We start from the raw sequence: 19,707 nt of genomic DNA, 5'->3' as shown, positions 1-19,707 counted from the left end.
AGTGGCAAACGCCGCAGGCCGACGCATTTCAAGAACTAAAACGAGGCATGCAGTCGCCGCCGGTAGTTGCACATTTCGACGAAGACGCCGATACCGAAATCCACACTGACGCCAGTAGCCTAGGTCTCGGTGCCGTCCTAGTCCAGAAGAAAGACAGCCATGAACGGGTGATATCTTATGCTAGCCGGTCGCTGTCAAAAGCGGAAGGCAATTATTCTATGACTGAAAAGGAATGCCTCGCCATCATTTGGGCAACAGCAAAATTCCGCCCTTACATATATGGCAGGCCATTCAAAGTCGGCAGCGACCATCACGCGTTGTGTTGGCTAGCTAACTTAAAGGACCCTTCAGGACGGCTGGCGCGGTGGAGCCTCAAACTACAAGAATACGACATCACTGTAACCTACAAGTCCGGACGAAAACACTCAGATGCCGATTGCCGATCACGCGCCCCCATTGACCCGCCGCGGCAAGATGACGAGAATGACGACGCCTTCCTTGGAATAATAAGCGCGGAAGACTTCGCTGAACAGCAACGAGCAGACCCGGAGCTAAAAGGTCTCGTCGAGTATTTGGAAGGGAACACCGACGTTTCCCCTAGGGCATTTAAGCGCGGGTTGTCTTCGTTCACGCTACAAAACAACCTACTCGTGAAGAACTTCTCACCAGTCCGCGCCAACTATCTTCGTGTTGTTTCGTCGGCGCTGCGTCCAGAAGTACTGCACGCCCTACATGACGATCCGACCGCTGGGCACCTCGGTTCCTCCCGCACGCTATAGAGGATACAAGAAAGGTATTACTGGCCGCGCCTAACCGCCGATTTCGCCCGTTACGTCAAGACATGCCACGACTGTCAGCGACGCAAGACACCACCGACAAGGCCAGCGGGATTACTACAGCCGATCAAGCCTCCTTACCGACCTTTTCAGCAGATCGGGATGGACCCTTTGGGACCGTTTCCGACATCAGCTTCCGGAAATAAGTGGATCGTCATGGCGACGGACTATCTCACCCGCTTCGCTGAAACTAAAGCTCTACCGAAAGCCAGCGCAGCCGAAGTGGCGAAATTTTTCGTCGAGAACATCCTGCTGCGACATGGTGCTCCAGAAGTCCTCATCACCGACAGAGGAATGGCTTTTACAGCAGAGCTCACCCAAGCCATTCTGAAATACCGCCAGACAAGCCACAGGAGGACAACTGCCTACCACCCGCAGACGAATGGTCTCACGGAGCGCCTTACCAAGACCCTCGCCGACATGCTAGCAATGTACGTCGACGTCGAGCACAAGACGGGGGACGTGGTCCTGCCGTACGTAACCTTTGCTTACAACATGGCGGTTCAAGAAACAACACAGATCACGCCGTTTAAGCTGGTTTACGGCAGGAACCCGACGACGACGCTCGACGCCATGCTGCCGCACGTCACTGACGAAGAGAATGTTGACGTCGCTAGCTATCTCCAGCGCGCCGAAGAAGCCCGAAGCTCGCCCGCCTACGGATCGAGAAACAGCAGCGTACCGACAGCCGACACTACAACCTCCGACGGCGCTTCGTCGAGTACCAGCCCGGTGACCGTGTTTGGGTTTGGACACCGATACGCCGACGAGGACTCAGTGAGAAACTACTTCGACGCTATTTCGGACCCTACAGTGTCATTCGACGTATTGGCGCACTGGACTATGAGGTCGTGCCAGACGGCACTTCGCATTCACAGCGGCGCCGGGCACGATCTGCAGTGGTCCACGTGGTGCGTCTTAAACATTTTCGGATGCTGACGAACTTTCCTTATGTTGTTTTCTTTGCTACGAGTGCTTCTTTATTACTTTCTTTTGTTTGCAGCATCGGGTCGATGCTTTTTTTAAGAGGGGGGTATTGACACGTGTGCTTCTGTACTTATCTTTATCGGGCGACCACGTGTCGCCGCCCAACAAATGTTATCGCACAGCGCGGGACGCGCCTGCATGTATCCGAAGTTTCTGGAAAGTTGTCGATGCTTCTATCCGCTGTCTGTTGTTGCCGAACCTTGTTTTACCTGATTTCATCGCCTGATGCGAATGGTGTAGAACTCTGTGGAAGGCACGCGGGTCCCAACGATTAGTCTGGAACATTCGACGACTGCTCTATAAAAGCCGACGCGCTTGACCCGCTGATCAGATTTTCGACAATCGCCGACCGCGTTCGCCGCTATCGTTGTGCTATAAGTGTAGCCTGTTTTGTGGGCACGGGTTCGCCCAATAAAAGTTAGTTTTGTCGTTCACAGTATTGCTACTGTGTTATTCAACATCACCACCACGTGACACTATAAGGGCTAATAGTCACGTCCTACTCCAGATACGGCACAGTTGTACTGGACGCTATGCTTAAGTCTATGAACAAAAATGGTTTGAGTGTAGGGCTGTAGAATATCGGTTCTTTATTGTTAAGCAAGCAGGCACTTTTTTATTCATGTATCCTAAAGGCCCTTTTACAGGCATTACATAGGGGGTTACGTAACATTACATAACATATTACGGTGAATAAATAGTGAAAACGAGCTCCATTTGCTGAGAACAGAACTTGACAAAACATACTGAAAAATACACTGCAAACACTGAGAACATATGGGAAAAAGCAGAACTAAAATGGTAGTGGCAGCAATAGAGAATAATACAATTCTAAGCAGTCGGCACAATACAATTCTAACAGTCGGCGCACAATAAGCACTTCAGTTTGCGAACAACAGCGTCGTGGTTATTGACAGAAACAATTTCCTCAAGCAGCTTATTCTAATGGTAAATGGCAAGGAACAATGGCGACTGAGGCATTAGCTTGGTACGATCGATATTTGGTTGTGCTTCAAAGCCATGTTCTAATCGGAGAAAGATGCGATGGGCCGGTTTGATATGAGATTCTGTGAATGGCGCGAGATTGTGATAAAGTCGGTGAAAGTGAGAGAACAGGGTAACAAGTGTTCGCGTTTCCAGTGAACATAAATTTAGACGCGATTTTATACCAGTAATGCTGGAGAAGCGAGAGTACTTCCTTGTGATAAGCCTAGCGGCCTTAATTTGCAGTGATTTGAGTTTCCCGGCAAGGTATGCTTGATGCGGGTTCCAGATGATGTCGGCGTATTCTAATTGGGATCTGACTAAAGTTGTGCATCCTAGTAGTTTGGTTTCCTGATTTGCGGAATGTAAGTGACGCCTAATGAAACCCAGGGTCTTGGACGCTTTGGTAGTGATGTAATCAATGTTTTTATGCCATGTCAGGTCTGAAGAAATATGCACGCCTAAGCATTTCCCTTTCCCCCAATCCCAGCGTAGGATAGCAAACCGGATGCTGTGCTGGTTGACCTCCCTGCCTTTCCTATGCTTGTTTTCTCTCTCTGAGCATTTTACTGGAGGAACTTTCTCAATGGCCACGTTATTGATAGAATAAAAGGAGGACACAGTGAGTTTACTTGTGGCAAATGCTACAGCTTCTGCTTTGGAAAAAATAATCTCCATCTGCCAATGTTCACACCACTTAGCCATTTCGTCAAGATCGGACTGCAAGGCATTAGTATCAGAAGGGTCAGTGATCTTTCTGCAGATAACACAGTCATCCGCAAATAGTCTAATAGTAGAAGTAAGTTTGCTGCTTATGTCATTAATATAAATAAGGAAGAGAATCGGCCCAAACACAGAAAATTGCGACACACCAGACTGTACACGGGTCAGTGCAGAACAAGATCCATTGGCGGAAACAAACTGGTGTCGGTTAGTTAAACAATTAACCATAGCTACCTTGTCGAACGCTTTCTCTAAGTCGATGAAGACCGCGTCAATTCTTGTTAGGTGATGAACAGCGACATGAAGGGCTGCTATGATTTCGACCAATTGTGACTCGAAGGAACGACCAACGCAAGAACCGGCGTTGGTTTTGAAAAAAGAAGTCGTGCTGATCCAGGTACGTCATTATTGCCGATGATATTATGTGTTCCCGCATTCTGCAGGGTATACTCCTTAATGAGATAGGCTTATAGATACAGGTATCACACGAGCGATTTTCTAGGCGTCATGTACTTTTCCTGTATCAATAGACTGCTGGAACATTGCAGTGAGTATACGAGCTGTCACTGATTTAGTTAGCTTCAGTAGTTTTGGACATATGTTGTCAGGTCCGGGGGCTGATTTATTTGGCGAACGATGTCATTCATGACTGCGTTATTAGTAGCATCATTAACACCTGGGGGAATCAGTGTTTCATTAGTAAACAGGGAGCTAAAACATAAGTTCTATTCGGTGGCAACCTCAGATGTCTGAAGAAATTCGCCGTCTTTGCTATCGTTATGTAACTAAATGAAGGGGGCTTAGGATTTATTACTTTCCAAAACTTTCGAGTTCGCAGTAAGGTTGATAGATCAAGATTAAAGATTTTATCTTTGGCTCTTTCAATTTCTATGTGACATAGTTTTGACTGCGCATGGTAGTTATTCCAATCACCTTCAGATGCCGATTGTTTTGCCTTTGTGTAAAAACGCTTCTTCTTGTCAAAGCATCGTTAAACGTTGGAAGTGAACCACATGCTCTGTGATGACGTCGAGATAGTGCTTTTTGGAATGTCTCTTTGCTTTAGTTCGGTCAGTTTAGCGCTTAGTAGATTCCCCTTGTCATTCGTACTACATTTTTGCAGCGATTCCATGAGCAGGTTACAGAACGATGACAAGTCACTAATCAATAAGTCAACAGTTGCTCTTGTGCAGTCGTAAATAGATTTTTTCAGGAATTTCCCATTTCTTGCTTTATAACGAGTATTCGCAATGGAAAGCATCGCTGATAGATTCCAAATTATGAACTGCCAATTTTCCTGGATGCGTTGTCAAGACAAGGTCTAGAATCGAGTTGCCACGTGTCGGAGCAGAAACAATCTGTGATAAACCGAACTGAGAAATCAAGCAGAGGAATTCTTTACATTCGTTTTTCCTGGCACCGCCTTCAGCTGCGCACGTCCGCCAATTTATTCCTGGATAGTTGCAGTAACCAGTAAGGATTGTCACGGAGTTGGGATATTTATTGTGTATAAAGCTAAGCGATTCTTTCAGATATTCAATAAATTCACCAGGCGAATCCAGTGGACGGTAACAAACGCCGACGACGCAAGTGACAAAATCAGGCAGTCGCAATGCACGCCACATGATTTCAATGCCTGAGGGGTTGTTTACCAGGTTGACGTGGAGGTGTTTTTTTTTTCAGCAATTAAAATGCCTCCACCACGTGAGGTACACCTGTCTGTCCTAAATACAGAAAAATTGCGAAACAAACGCAGTTCTCTATCGTCGACATCAGGATGCAATCAGGTTTCGGTTCCCAGGACAATATTTGTCTCGCAACATTCAATGAGTGCGCTACGCACTCATTGCCAAGCAAACTGAGAAAATTAGTCACAATAAAGATAAGATTTCCATATGTAACATATTTCTTGCGTCTTTCCGAACTACGGGAAGCCTCGTTCCCAAGAAGAGGAAGGACTTGCTGACTTGACGGATTGAACGCATATATCTTTTTTTTTAAACAAGTTTATCGAACAGTAATTTGTACTTTTCGTCGTCGGCCTGCCGTTCGCTGCGTGCAAAATCCCCGAGTTTTTTCCTAATCAGCTGAATTTGAGACAAGAAGTCTTCTTCGATCAAGACACGAGGCGAATCCATGTCGTTTAATTTAAAGGCATTCTTCAAGACATTGCTCTTATCCTTAAAGTTCAGAAACATTACGACAATGGGGCGGTCATAGTCTGTTTCTTTCTTTCTTATTCCACTTGAGGAGAATAGGAAGTTTTCTATTAACTGTCTTTCGAATCACAATGCGAGTCGCCCCATGGTGTACTGTGCGCGTTTAGATCCTCGACGACTACGTAAGCGCAATGAAGCTCATCAATAAAGCTTTGTAATGTTGCTCTAGACAGGGGATAACTCGAAGAGATGTATATAGACGTGATAGTGACTAGCTTATCGAATATCACTGCTTAGTTAGCGACTGCCTGAAAGGGGGTTCGGAGTTGTAGTTGCCGACAGGCTACGCCTCTGTCGACTATTATAGCTACACCGGCGGACGACGCGACAGCGTCTTCTCCGTCTCTCCGAAAAATGGCGTATTACCGGAGAAACTTCGTGACTGTAGATTTATGGAGTGTCTCTTAACACACCACACCTTTGGGTGTAGAAGTTCTTTAATGTCATCGAGGTTGTGAAAAGACCTCTCACGTTCAAGTGTAATATTTGTATATGTATATTATTAGTGTTTTTGTGCTGAGGGTCAAGAGAAGTCAAGCTGGCTTGGAGCCTTTACAGTCCCTATAATTTGGGGTTTATCATTCCTGGAGCACTCGCGAGATTCGCGCCGCTCTCGAGACGTTGGCTGCACCGCCTGGCTTGGAGTTGCATCGACCAACTTCTGGAAGCCGCTAGACATCTACACCCTCGAGTGGGTTGTATTTGGGGTAGGCCTTGCCTCGAAAAGCAGGGCCTTGGAGGCCACCAACCCAGAGGTCGATGGGCCCTCCTTCAGGTAAAGCGAAGCAGCGCCGGCTGCTGTCGCTAAGGGGCTGGGAAGGCAAGACACTTACACCGTTGACATACGAGAAATATGGCATACACCTCTCTACACGGTGATTACACAAATTGAAAGTCCCATCACTATAACTGCCTTATCAAATCCAAACAAGATAGAAGTTCAGAGGAAGATAGAAATTTCAGATGATGAGGAGTAGTCGAACAAGCAATGCGGCTCTAAGCTATCGTTTCGACAAGGGGACCTGTATACGTCAGGGCAGCAAGTGCCCCATCATTACCTTATCAAAGAAGGACATCCACAGTACCTCCACATGCAGTAATGACATATCAGTAGACTAAATATCTTGACTTCAGATTGTTTAGGAGCATTAAATATAAAAATTTCGAGGCGCATTAACTTAATGATAGACCGGTTACTATTATCTATGAGTTGACATGTATACTATCTCCTATGAATGCTTACTTAATGAGGGTAACCGCATATTTTTTTCTTCGCTGTGAGAAAGCACACTAACATGGGGCCCTATAACGTAAAACTATTCCAATGTTTTTATTCCAATGTCCTGACGTGAAATTTGCGTAACCGCCGACGCAAGCATCGGGCGGTCACGCACACGGTTGTCTGAACAGACCAATTAAACGCTTTCCTCGTTCGAAGGAGGACACTTTTGTTTGCTTGAAAAACGAATAACATTGCCTACACTGAGCGGCTTGTCTTATCTAATTGGCTGAGAAGAGGCGAAGAGCACGCTCAAGTGGAGAGGGATTCGATGGGGCCGAGACACTGCACTGAAAACGATAACCGGATGAAGAGGGTGGTACCGGCGTATGTGATTGATCCGCTTTTCTTTACTTAGCTTGTGGTGGGTGGTCGAAAATCGTGGCGGCATGCAACGGAAGCTTAAGAATGACGCTGAAACAGATGCTCAGCAATGAAGAGCTGGCACAGCGCGGTCGTAAACATGCCGAAGGTGCTCCAAAACGTTACACGGCAACGCAAAAATTTTATTGTATGCAAATAAATCCATGCCCTCCGGAAGGTGCGAGTCGCCAGTGCCTGAGCGATCGGCGGCAGCCATCTTTAATTCCTTTCGGAATGGGACAGCCTGCGGCTATTCAGAAGAAAATTCAGTTTTGTTCGTCATCTTAATGCATCTTTAACGCGTACACGTCACTTTGACGTGGTGAGATTTTGCGGTTTTGTGACGTCACGCGACAGGCAAGTGAAATGGCTCCAGCCCGAAAACTTTTGGCCAATAGCCGAGGGCTAATGGCGAAAAGGGGTCGAATCAGAAATAACTATTTTTCATTTGTTCGGTTAAATCATGCATAATCATTGTGTACACGTCATATCAGATGGGGAGCTATCGAGGTTTTCGTGACGTCGCGTGACAGACAGGCGAACTAGGGGTGTTACAAAAAGGTTATTGACCAATCGTGGAGGGCTGATTTCAGAAATGGAATAGAGAAGTTTGGAATAGTTTTACGTTATAGCGCCCATGGTTTCTATATGGCTTTCAATATGGCTCTTGGTTGAACTAAATATAAGCATCTGAGCATCCCCAAGATGCTCTCTGTACTGTTGTCAGCAGACGTCAACAGCAGCTCCAAAACACTGCGAAAACGGACGCACGGGCACATTACACTCACGCACAATTGTTAGAACAGGCCGTTTTATGACTCAATGAAGGCGCGCTTATGAGAAAAAGAAATTCAGGAAACCACCTATATGAAACCAGACCTGAAGACTAAAATTTCAATTTTTGCTCGCCGAAAGTAGGAAAAAATCAAATTCAATAACTGTTAAGAAGATAGCAATCGAAGGTTAGTTGTGTGACTACATTGTCCGTATTTTATCGATTTTTTTGTGATTAAAGAATCGTTATGCGCCGCTCAACAGTGAGCGAATCCGGTGACGGCTCAGTCCTATGAAGAAACGTAAATCAAGAATAGGAATAATAAAGTTTCGTTGTTGAAGCTCAGGCATATATCATAAAATATTTTCGACCAATATCTTGGGCAAGGCTTTATAACACTTAGTGATGAAAAGCCAAAAGAACGGTACGTGCAAGGAATCGTAACGAAATCGTGCCCCGTATATTTAAAAGAAAGAAGGTATGAAGATAGGCGAATGCCACGCCTAGGTAAATGCTAAACACTCTCTGTGAAAAAATATTCAGCTTCAAGCAAAGTTGCGGCTGTAGTGGTGACAGGGCCTACAGATGCCGTGCGCGCTTTCAGAACGTTGTAACCTGGCTACATTCTGTAGCACCAGAGAGTCACAAATGGCGCAGGAACAAATTAAAATCGTAACAAGAAATTCGAAAAAAATAGTAGTCTACCGAGCTATGCCTCAAGAAACTGCGTCATTTTTTAATACAGCAGAGGGGTTTTTATTTCCACAGTTATGTAAAAAAGATAATAAAACAAAAGGTAGGGGCTGGGGCATAAATATCTGAAATGGAGAATCAAATACTGAGAGGACTGTAACAAATGCATGAAATATCTGTCAGGCTGACCGCAGCAGCAGGGAAAGCTAGAACTCTCTGTAGAATAATCGTACGCGTTAATGCGATTAACAATTTTTGGAAACTTTGCCCACTTTATGGTAACGTCGCATCTAACCCTTTTACGCCACAACAATTGGACCAGTGGATATGCGACAATGGGTAAGTGCCCGAAAATACAATTTTTATTACTACTGGGTATACGCAACTTGGCATGTGCGCATTCTTGGTGAATACCCCAGAAATGGTACGTGCCATATTCTAAAAAAAAAACCTTTAAAATTTATCTGGCGCTGGGCGGAATAGAACCCACGTCACGTGAGTCCCACACGCAAAGCAGCGTGGATTCTTTAGCGTGCTGCGCCACAAATAGGCACGGGGAGTAAGAAAATACTTCTCGCCGCTTGTACGCACCGGTACTCCCCGCATTTCAGAGTCCACGCCCGGAATTTGCGGCAGCGCCGCTAGATGGCACAGCGTGTCCAGAGGGAAACACAAAAGCTGCTGATGCACGCATTATAAGTTACGCGTTTCTCACCGTTCGCACCGGCGAGCCACTCATCTCAAATACCATGGGCGGGCCTCGCGGTGGCGCCTCCAGATGGCGCAGCGAGTCGAGACGGAAGCGCCAGAGAGGAGCCCTGATGCTGTACACGCCACATACATGATGCGTTTCGGTGGTGGCAACGTGATGCGCCGCTACGTTCCATCAATGCTAATCGCATTAACGTCGACAGTCATCCTGAGATGGGTTCTGCCAAAATATTTTTGATTATCTTGCCCAGTTGTTTCACGTGTAAAAACAAAACAGAGGTGCTGTATTTGAAGCCGGAGAATGTTTGATACAGAAAACAGTGAGTAATCGAAGTTAACAACGTCAGCAAATGACGCGGAAGCAGCTAGGAGCAGCAGACGCGGCACATAGCGAGCGGAAAGAAGGACAAAGAAAAGTATTTTCCTTCCATATGTTGAAGTCACATTGCCTGAACACCAGAGACGGACGCGTTTTTCTTTCCTTCTAATGTTCTCCAGAATATCGTTTACTCGAAGCGAGGCACTTTGTTTCTTACAGCACTCCTTTTGAGGAGTCGCCGTTGCCATGCGCAAGAAAGAGACATTAGCATACGTTGAAATATGTTAGCGGGCCACTAATTAAAACGTCTTCGGTAACATCATGACGGCAAGAACGTTTATACGAAGACCACAATCACGCAATGTATTCGCATAACCCGACGAGCGACAAAAAACAAAACCGATGTGGATCCAACGTGTCATTGGAGGAAGGAGCTGTCGAAAGAAGTAAACCGATATGCCTTTCATTCTTTTTTCTGCGCGCACACATCACTCTTGGATATCGATTGTGAACATACATTAAGCAATCTTTTTTTCACGCGCTGGTACGCTCAGACAAACAGACATAAAAATGGGTGTGCTCACGCCCAGAGAGATACATAACTATAAATGTGCATTAGAGAGCACACACACACACAAGCCGGAAGCACACAACTTTCTCAAACTCACATACACGCCCGTCCGTACACAGCCACTCCGCTGGCGGAACTGATTGCGGCACAAGCAGACGATGTCGCGCGCAAGAGAGATTGCTACCGATGCTAACAGGGAAGCCCGTTCTTGTCAGCCATCGAACCGTTCTGCACGCGCGGGTAGACACTGGTCGCGCGGGCACTTCAGGACCCCATAACGCGTTATTAATTAGCCTGCTCTTTGAGTCTCAGCACAACCGCGTGCGGGACAGCAGCCCGCAGTACGGACTCCGCATGGCGGCGAAGTACCCCGTGTGCCTGTGGCGGGCGCCGCGGCCCGCAAAAATCGAAGGTGGAACAAGTAGCTCCGGAAGGAAGTGATAAATCAGAGCCGGCTGCCGGCACTGAACGCAGGCGAGGAAATGGTGCCACGCACTGAGGCGGCACAAACGGCCCGTGGCGCGAACAGCCTGCGTAGCCGGCGGCTTAGCAGCGCCGGACCTTGCCAGCCTTCGGCAATTTTGAGCCGCCGAGTGAAGAGCCACCACAGCCGCGGCCGGACGCTCATTAATAAAATACGATCATGCATCGTGCACGCAGCAGCATGCAGTGTGGAAGTGTGCGCTGCGCAAGGATTCCTTGCACTGGGCCATAAAAAGCGAACTGCGCGTCGCCACAGTGGCACAACGAAACGCGTGCGTCTATTTGCCGTACAAAAATCCCTCACGTGACCTGATCCTAGGTGCCTAGGGACAGCATCATTTAGGGATTTTTGAGAAGGCGCGCAAACAGTACAGAATCTGCGTTGTGTGACCCGTGCTTTTTTGAGAACCCGGCGGTGGTGACAATTGAAATATCGAAGTGGCCTAGCGCCTCGGCCGCGAAGTTCTGCGAACCGCGATGTGGCGTCGCCGTGTCCGACTTTGCTTAACGGACATCGAGGGATGTGCTGCTCGCTGCAAGTCATGTAAATGCAACTGCGTCGACGGCCCACTGTTCAGCGCTGAATGTGTGTTTGGTGTGCTGTGCTTGAAACGAGTGGTGCAGCCGTGCAGCGGGGGTGGCGGAGGAGCAGAATGGCTTAGGGGCTCCGTTTGCGCGTTCACAGATATGTGTTCCCGTCTTGGTCTCATTAGCGGCTGTCGCGGGATTGTGGTGTGCTAGCTTCTTGCCTAGCATGAAGTTTACGACGCTAACACACAGCATGTTCACGTTTTTCCGCGCTATATGTCATTTGTATGACGGCCGTGTTGAAAACGAGACATATCTCTCTGTTCTTTGCGTTTGTGTGTTGTAAATTACTTTCGATTGTGGAAGTTCTGGGAGTCTTATTACACAAGGAGTGCGAACGTAAACACGAACACATATGCGTGTCTGAATTTCGAATTACCCATAATACCCTTTACGACTGATAAGTCGTAAAGCCATTGTTTATTCACTCAATACAAATGCACGGCTTCTTCGTCGCAGTACATTTTAGTTACGCAGTGAAGCATACTAAAAGTGGGAGGGGGCCGCTATCAGCCAGCATAGTATGTCCACTTAGGCGACCTGAGAGGCGGCGGGTGCGCGAGTGTATAGTTAAAGAACTCTTATTATGTCCACTGACAGTGGAGATAATTAACTGTAGCACCAAAGTAGTGGACCACTACCAGAACAAAGGCATGTAGTATGCCCATCTCAATTCTTGTGCTTATGCCAGTCTTCTTTCTTACAGCACTAGCTGCCAAGGGCTAACTCCCCTGGTTGTTCTGATGTCTACTGGTGTTGTCACTGGAATTCCCAAATTTCTTGCTAGAATATTGCAAATAAAGTTCTCATTGTGCTGCGAGGATTCAAGCATACGATCAAAAGAGTAGCAGTCCACAATTCTACATTTCAGCCACTCTGCTGAAGGTACAGTCGTGGTGAATACTGATCCCGGAGAGTGTGATCTAGCCAACAGGTGCCATGATTGGCTAACACCTGCTTAATGTCTGCGTACTGTATATAGAGCTGACATCCACACCTTCAAGTTCTTACACATCGTCTTCCCACTTGTGAAGGCAGTCCTATGTTAAATTTCCTTTTTATATGTGATGACAATGATTGGGTGCATCTGCTTCATTAATCTTCTTCTAGTGCTTGGCTTCTCAGATTTACTGGATGGAGCTGTTGGTGTCTTGTTTTCCTCAAACAAAGTGCGAGACCTAGCAATGGGTAGCCCAAATATAGATTTGAGAAAACCAAAACGATTTCAGCAGTAAGAAGCTAAATGGTTGTTTTGGTGTAGATCAGTGGTCAAGTCCGGATATGAAAGAGGAGGAAGAAAAGCAAAGTCTTTCCACTTCAACACTGGGAGGCACAACTCCCACAAAAATTACGACTCTTACTTATTTTACTTTTTAAGGAGATTACCGACTAGCATTGGCAAGTGTTCACTTCAACAAACACTGCATGAAGTAAGCTTCCTGCGCATATTTCACCAGCTAGTGCATCATTGTTTCGCATTACGAGTGAAACCGCAATTTTCTGTATGCCACAACTTGCCCAATTTTGTGTTTTGCAGTAGGATGTTAGCAGTGCTATTAAGGCACTTAATTACTCATGAACAGTAGTAGCGAGAAAAAAAAAGAAAGCAGTGGATTTTTGTGCGTAGACTACATACACCTGGTGCTCTTAGGGTCATTTTTTCCCTATCCGCTAAACCATTCTAAACAAGAAAAGTTTATACACAGACCACAAATAAACCACAGGTATCATTGGTAAGCAAAGTGTATTTATTCGGTGACATTTTCTGCAGCCCTGCTATTGGGCTTTCCTTCCTTCCTTTTCAGCTGTGCAGGTTCATTAAGAAGTGATGATACAGTTTGACAATTTTAATCGTTGAAACGCTTGGCTAAACCTTTTTCAAGTTGTTTTTTCTTGGTTTCAGACTCTGCACATTGCATTTTAAGGCGTCTATTCTGTGTTTGTTGCTTTTTCTTTATGCGTAGGGCATGTCAACATTTTTTACACCATTTCAAGTATGTGGTGCCATAGACTGTTCTTAGATGGAGTCTTGACCTTTCATTCTGTACAATATGATGTCGTTTTTTTGTGTCCAAGGCCGTTTTACAGCGTGATTGTAGCATTTTGCTAAGTTTTGCCTCTGTCACCCAAGCTTCAAAGATTGCTACCCACTGCTGGTGGCATGACACATGTCCCATTTCTTTTTCAATAAAAGGAAGTCTGTCACTTATCCTGTGCACTGGTTGTCTTTTGCCTCTTTGAATTGCAATTTGTTGCCTATATTTGCTCTTGATGCATTTCAGATTAGGAACAGCTATCATAATTGACATATTGCACACAATGTGGATGATACGTAATTGCAATGTATGGCCACCATAAATAAAATAGAAGCTAATCATTCAATAGTGCATTTGCATGGTGGTGCAGCCATGAATTGTGGCTATAAGGAACCAGTGCTGCAGGTAGCACTGCTTGTGCAGAATATAGTTGAACTCTACTACTTTCAAACATCATTGTCTTTATCTGCATTCGTATGGCTCCAATTACTGTGAACACGCATCTGGTGGAAGAGTGGCTTGCACCTGCAGTTGGGTCCAATGAATAGCCAAATTGCTGCCCGTTTTCATGTTATTAGCATATTAGTAAAGGCAGTCGTTTTTATAGTAGCCTGTTTGCCAAGTGTAGAAGCCGCTGCAGGGTGTCAGGGCCTCATACACATCTTCAGCTTTGCAGGGGACACAGCATCTGGCAGTTTGTCACAGGCCATGTATTCGGGGCAAGTTGAGTTCACTCACTAGCAAAGGGAGAACCAAGCTTGTTGGATATGAAGTAAACCGCCTGTATACTCAGTGGCCTTCTTCATTTTGTGTGACATATGTGGTTATAGCGACCCTTGCTTTAAGAACTTCTTGTCCAGCAATGGTCGTTTGCTTTTGAAACACTCAGGATAGCTTTCAGCAAGCTGGACAGGAATAACACTGAAAAACCAGCAGATGTTAATTCTCGCACTTATCATGCGAAGCTTCGTACAGTATGATGAGGGCGTAAATAAATGAGGGTGTTCCTCAAGGCCTTGTAGCACATGTCACGAGTTTGGAGCAACATGATGTACATCACTTTTTTGGTCGCATGCTATAGGTTTAGCAGGTGTGGCCATTGTTGAAGTGCAGTGCAAGGTCAAGAAAACAGATATCTGTGAGCAGCACCCTGGTAAAGGAGACTCTGGGAAAACTAGTGGGAAGCCTGTTGAACATCTGGTTGACGCACTTGCTGGCTCCATCAGGCTAAGTATGATAAAGAGAAGGAAGTCATCAACACATCAGAAGGTTTTTACATATGAACACTGTGCTAAGGTCATAACATGCCAACAAATCTTAGTGCACAGGCTATGCACGACCAACTACATATGCCTTCTGTTCGGAAATTGCTCATTGTAACTAACAAGGATGGAGTGGACAAAAAAACAACAGCAGCTCCATTAATTTGGTTTCACTGGTATCAACAGTGTTTTGTAAGTGTACATTGCCGTGCTCCCCAATGCCTTCTTGGGTGACATCAGCAAGGACCAGCTTGAGGCAAGGGGTAATAGATATCTTTACAAGCTAAAAATGCATGCATGCATGGAGAGTACATTGTGTCCAAAAAGTAGGCAATTCACAGGGGCACTGGAGAAGAAACAGGTTATTAACCGCGGGCAAACACAAACTACTAAACACCGAACACTGTTGCCATGTAACGACCTCTGAAACAATCCCTCTTAAAGAGGAAATCATCTTTGTGTATCCATAAAAAGGGCAGATGGGCAAAGCCCCTTCAATAATGCTGCCAGCTTCAAAATCCCGTTTTGCATCCCCCCATCCTGAATGCTTCCTTCTTAAGACTTTGCTGGGTGCAAGCACTCTACTGTCCAAAAGCTGTCAATGAGAGCACTGTTGGTTTGGTGGCAATAAAGTTCAGAAGCAATTGCAAGAAACCTCCCTTCCTAGTTGGCCTGGATGCTCACGGTGCTTATAAAGCAGCACCATGGGGCAAGCAAGGTGAACGGATGCCTCCAAGCCCTTGTTCGTTTATCATACTGTTCTGTTAATAACAACCATGAGACTTGAAACCAACAAGCTCAAGTTCGGCACTCGCATGGTTACTGCGGAGGATCCATAAAAAGCACAAAAACAAAAAACCCAAGGGAAAGGATCAAGCACCATTTAACACTTAGTGCTGCTGCAGCCCACCCCCTTCATTTATTTTGTCTGGTCGTGCTACATCTTTTACTATAGATAGGCATGAACTCAGGTGATGTTCCCAATCAGTGGCCAATATTTATATACACTATGTGCTGGTTCAAAGAGGCTCGAAACACTGCAATGGGGGCTTCAAGTAGAAAAGGTGCCGGGATTAGAGTAAAGTACCAGTGCACTTATGAACAATGAATCAATTCTCAAAGAGCATGTGCAGTCCAGCCAAAAGCAGGGGCAAGAATCCGCATTGTGCTCCTGCATTGAAGGTGAATCACACGTACCATAATGGCGAATGTGCTTTAGTAAGCTTCCCTGCAATATGGATTTGTAATGTACAAAGAATTGTCAATGAAGCTTACCACGAGCACCGATGCACTTGCAAATTATGTCACAATTGAAAATAATGAGCACAGTGTAAACCTATTTGCCCTTTCTACTCTTAGTACGCTTTACTGCACAATGCTTATTTACACCCCTGTATTGCGGTGTAGCAAGCTACAAAAGAAACGTTGCATAATCAGGCTTTTTACGATGATCTTTCTCGCAAAACACTAGCATTTCGCGGTGAAGCCTAAGCAATGTACTGCGGGGAAGCATACTAAAAGTGAAAAGGGGTCACTGTCACCGGACACACTGACACTTCTTTAATTATACACTCGCGCATCCGCCGCCTCTCAGGTCGCCTAAGTGGACATACTATGCTGGTTGATAGCGGCCCCCTCCCACTTTTAGAATGCTTCACCGCGTAACTGAAATGTACTGCAGTGAAGAAGCCGTACATTTGTATTGAGTGAAGAAACAAATGGTTCATACAACAGTACAGAAATAAACGCGCACCATGCATCAGTCTACCACACGGAAGAGCGTCGCAACATACGGTAGCTGATTCACACAGGCCGTGTAGCCCACTTATCAGTCGTAAAGGGTATTATGGGTAACTCAAAATTTCAGACAGGCATATGTGTTTGAGTTTACGTTCGCACTCCTTGCGTAATAAGACTCCCAGAACTTCCACAATCGAAAGTAATTTACAACACACAAACGCAAAGAACACAGAGATATGTCTCGTTTTCAACTCGGCCGCCATGCAAATGACATATAGCGCGGAAAAACGTGAACATGCTGTGTGTTAGCATCGTAAACTTCATACTAGGCAAGGAGCTAGCATACCACAATCCCGCGACAGCCGCTAATGAGGCCAAGACGGGAGCACATGTCTGTGAACGCGCAAACGGAGCCCCTAAGCCATTCTGCTCCTCCGCCACCCCCGCTGCATGGCTGCACCACTCGTTTCAAGCACAGCACACCAAACACACATTCAGCGCTGAACAGTGGGCGGTCGACGCAGTTGAATTTACATGACTTGCAGCGAGCAGTACATCCCTCGATGTCCGTTAAGCAAAGTCGGACACGGCGAAGCCACATCGCGGTTCGCAGAACTTCGCGGCCGAGGGGCTAGGCCACTTCGATATTTCAATTGTCACCACCGCCGGGTTCTCAAAAAAGCACGGGTCACACAACGCAGATTCTGTACTGCCAGAGCTCACCGAGGCTAAAGCCGCACTGCCGCACCGCCACTACTCACGGCTTTCCGCCAAGTAACACAGAACCTACGACCAACACACATGCAAGGCACGCACAATCACATGAGCAATGTTGAACAACGCGCGGTCCAGAGAACTATCACGCAGAGGACGAACACACCACGGCGTCGCTCGGCGCCAGCATCGCGCCTTCTCAAAAATCCCTAAACGATGCTGTCCCTAGGCACCTAGGATCAGGTCACGTGAGGGATTTTTGTACGACAAATAAGCGCACGCCACGAAACACGCGCATGCGGATGGGCACGTGAACTTCCCGCAATGGCGCAGGCTTCGAGTGAGCGCGTATACTTCAAACGCGATGCGGTATGTAGACAATTTTAATTGGGCGTCCGGAACAGCTCTGCGTACGCAGGCGACAGTGGGCATGCGCAGAACGCAGGAGCACGCGCGGTCTCTTGCGTGCGCCCGCAGCTTTTCAAAAGCTGCGGTCTCTGAGGTCTCTTCGGCCTTTGCGGGACGCTCTTGCGTGCCCACGACAGCGCCTTTTTCGATATTGCTCCGGCCGAAGATATGACTGCGGCTTGTGGTTGGACTTCGTGGCGGCTGGTATTGGCTACACAGTTTCAGTAGCTGGCATATGGCGGCGCTGAGTAGCATACTACCGGCTCCAGCGCGTGCAAGTCGGCAATCCGTCTCAACTTTAGCGTCCGACCAACCATTGCCGTTTTGCGCGCTTCGCTTCCCTACGTAAGCAGGACCTCGCGCATGGCGTACGTGGGTGGTTGTGGACGCCCAACTGAAACTGTCTAATAAAGGAGCAAATGTCCCGCCTGAACGATCCCTACGTCGTCGCGTTATTTGCTAACAAAAATGCAGATGTTTAGGAGAGCGTCGGAAAGGGGGGAGGATGCAAGGTTGTACTATAGTTGCGGCGTAAATGACCGATGGCCTCAACGGTCGTGAAGCAGTGGACAAGGCAGTGGGGGAATATGGCATAGGCACTAGGAATAGTAGGGGAGAGTTATTAGTAGAGTTTGCGGAACAGAATAATATCAGGATAATGAATACCTTCTTCCGCAAGCGGGATAGCCGAAAGTGGACGTGGAGGAGCCCGAACGGTGAGACTAGAAATGAAATAGACTTCATACTCTGCGCTAACCCTGGCATCATACAAGATGTGGAAGTGCTCGGCAAGGTGCGCTGCAGTGACCACAGGATGGTAAGAACTCGAATTAGCCTAGACCTGAGGAGGGAACGGAAGAAACTGGTACATAAGAAGCCGATCAATGAGTTAGCGGTAAGAGGGAAAATACAGGAATTCCAGATCAAGCTACAGAACAGGTATTCAGCTTTAACTCAGGAAGAGGGCCTTAGTGTTGAAGCAATGAACGACAATCTTGTGGGCATCATTAAGGAGTGTGCAATGGAAGTCGGTGGTAACTCCGTTAGGCAGGATACCAGCAAACTATCGCAGGAGACGAAAGATCTGATCAAGAAACGCCAATGTATGAAAGCATCTAACCCTACAGCTAGAATAGAACTGGCAGAACTTTCGAAGTTAATCAACAAGCGTAAGACAGCTGACATAAGGAAGTATAATATGGATAGAATTGAACATGCTCTCAGGAGCGGAGGAAGCCTAAAAACAGTGAAGAAGAAACTAGGAATTGGCAAGAATCAGATGTATGCGTTAAGAGACAAAGCCGGCAATATCATTACTAATATGGATGAGATAGTTCAAGTGTCTGAGGAGTTCTATAGAGATTTATACAGTACCAGTGGCACCCACGACGATAATGGAAGAGAAAATAGTCTAGAGGAATTCGAAATCCCGAAGGTAACGCCGGAAGAAGTAAAGAAAGCCTTAGAAGATATGCAAAGGTGGAAGGCAGCTGGGGAGGATCAGGTAACAGCAGATTTGCTGAAGGATGGTGGACAGATTGTTCTAGAGAAACTGGCCACCCTGTATACGCAATGCCTCATGACCTCGAGCGTACCGGAATCTTGGAAGAACGCTAACATAATCCTAATCCATAAGAAAGGGGACGCCAAAGACTTGAAAAATTATAGACCGATCAGCTTACTGTCCGTTGCCTACAAAGTATTTACTAAGGTAATTGCAAATAGAATCAGGAACACCTTAGACTTCTGTCAACCAAAGGACCAGGCAGGATTCCGTAAAGGCTACTCAACAATAGACCATATTCACACTATCAATCAAGTGATAGAGAAATGTGCAGAATATAACCAACCCTTATATATAGCTTTCATTGATTACGAGAAAGCGTTTGATTCAGTCGAAACCTCAGCAGTCATGGAGGCATTACGGAATCAGGGTGTAGATGAGCCATATGTAAAAATACTGGAAGATATCTATAGCGGCTCCACAGCCACCGTAGTCCTCCATAAAGCAAGCAA

The 19,707-nt window shown here is 46.4% G+C and overlaps 1 protein-coding gene across 1 annotated transcript in view; it reads right to left on the bottom strand.

Moving 5' to 3' along the window:
• LOC142587679 (synaptogenesis protein syg-2-like) overlaps positions 1–19,707 on the bottom strand; it is a 1,186,854-nt gene that overhangs the window by 809,447 nt on the left and 357,700 nt on the right. The window lies entirely within an intron of this gene.

This window comes from Dermacentor variabilis, chromosome 1 (genome assembly GCF_050947875.1).
Source record: "Dermacentor variabilis isolate Ectoservices chromosome 1, ASM5094787v1, whole genome shotgun sequence".
NCBI classification, from domain to species: domain Eukaryota; kingdom Metazoa; phylum Arthropoda; class Arachnida; order Ixodida; family Ixodidae; genus Dermacentor; species Dermacentor variabilis.
Note: the sequence above shows the minus strand (reverse complement) of the source record. Positions and strands in the feature narration are given on the sequence as shown.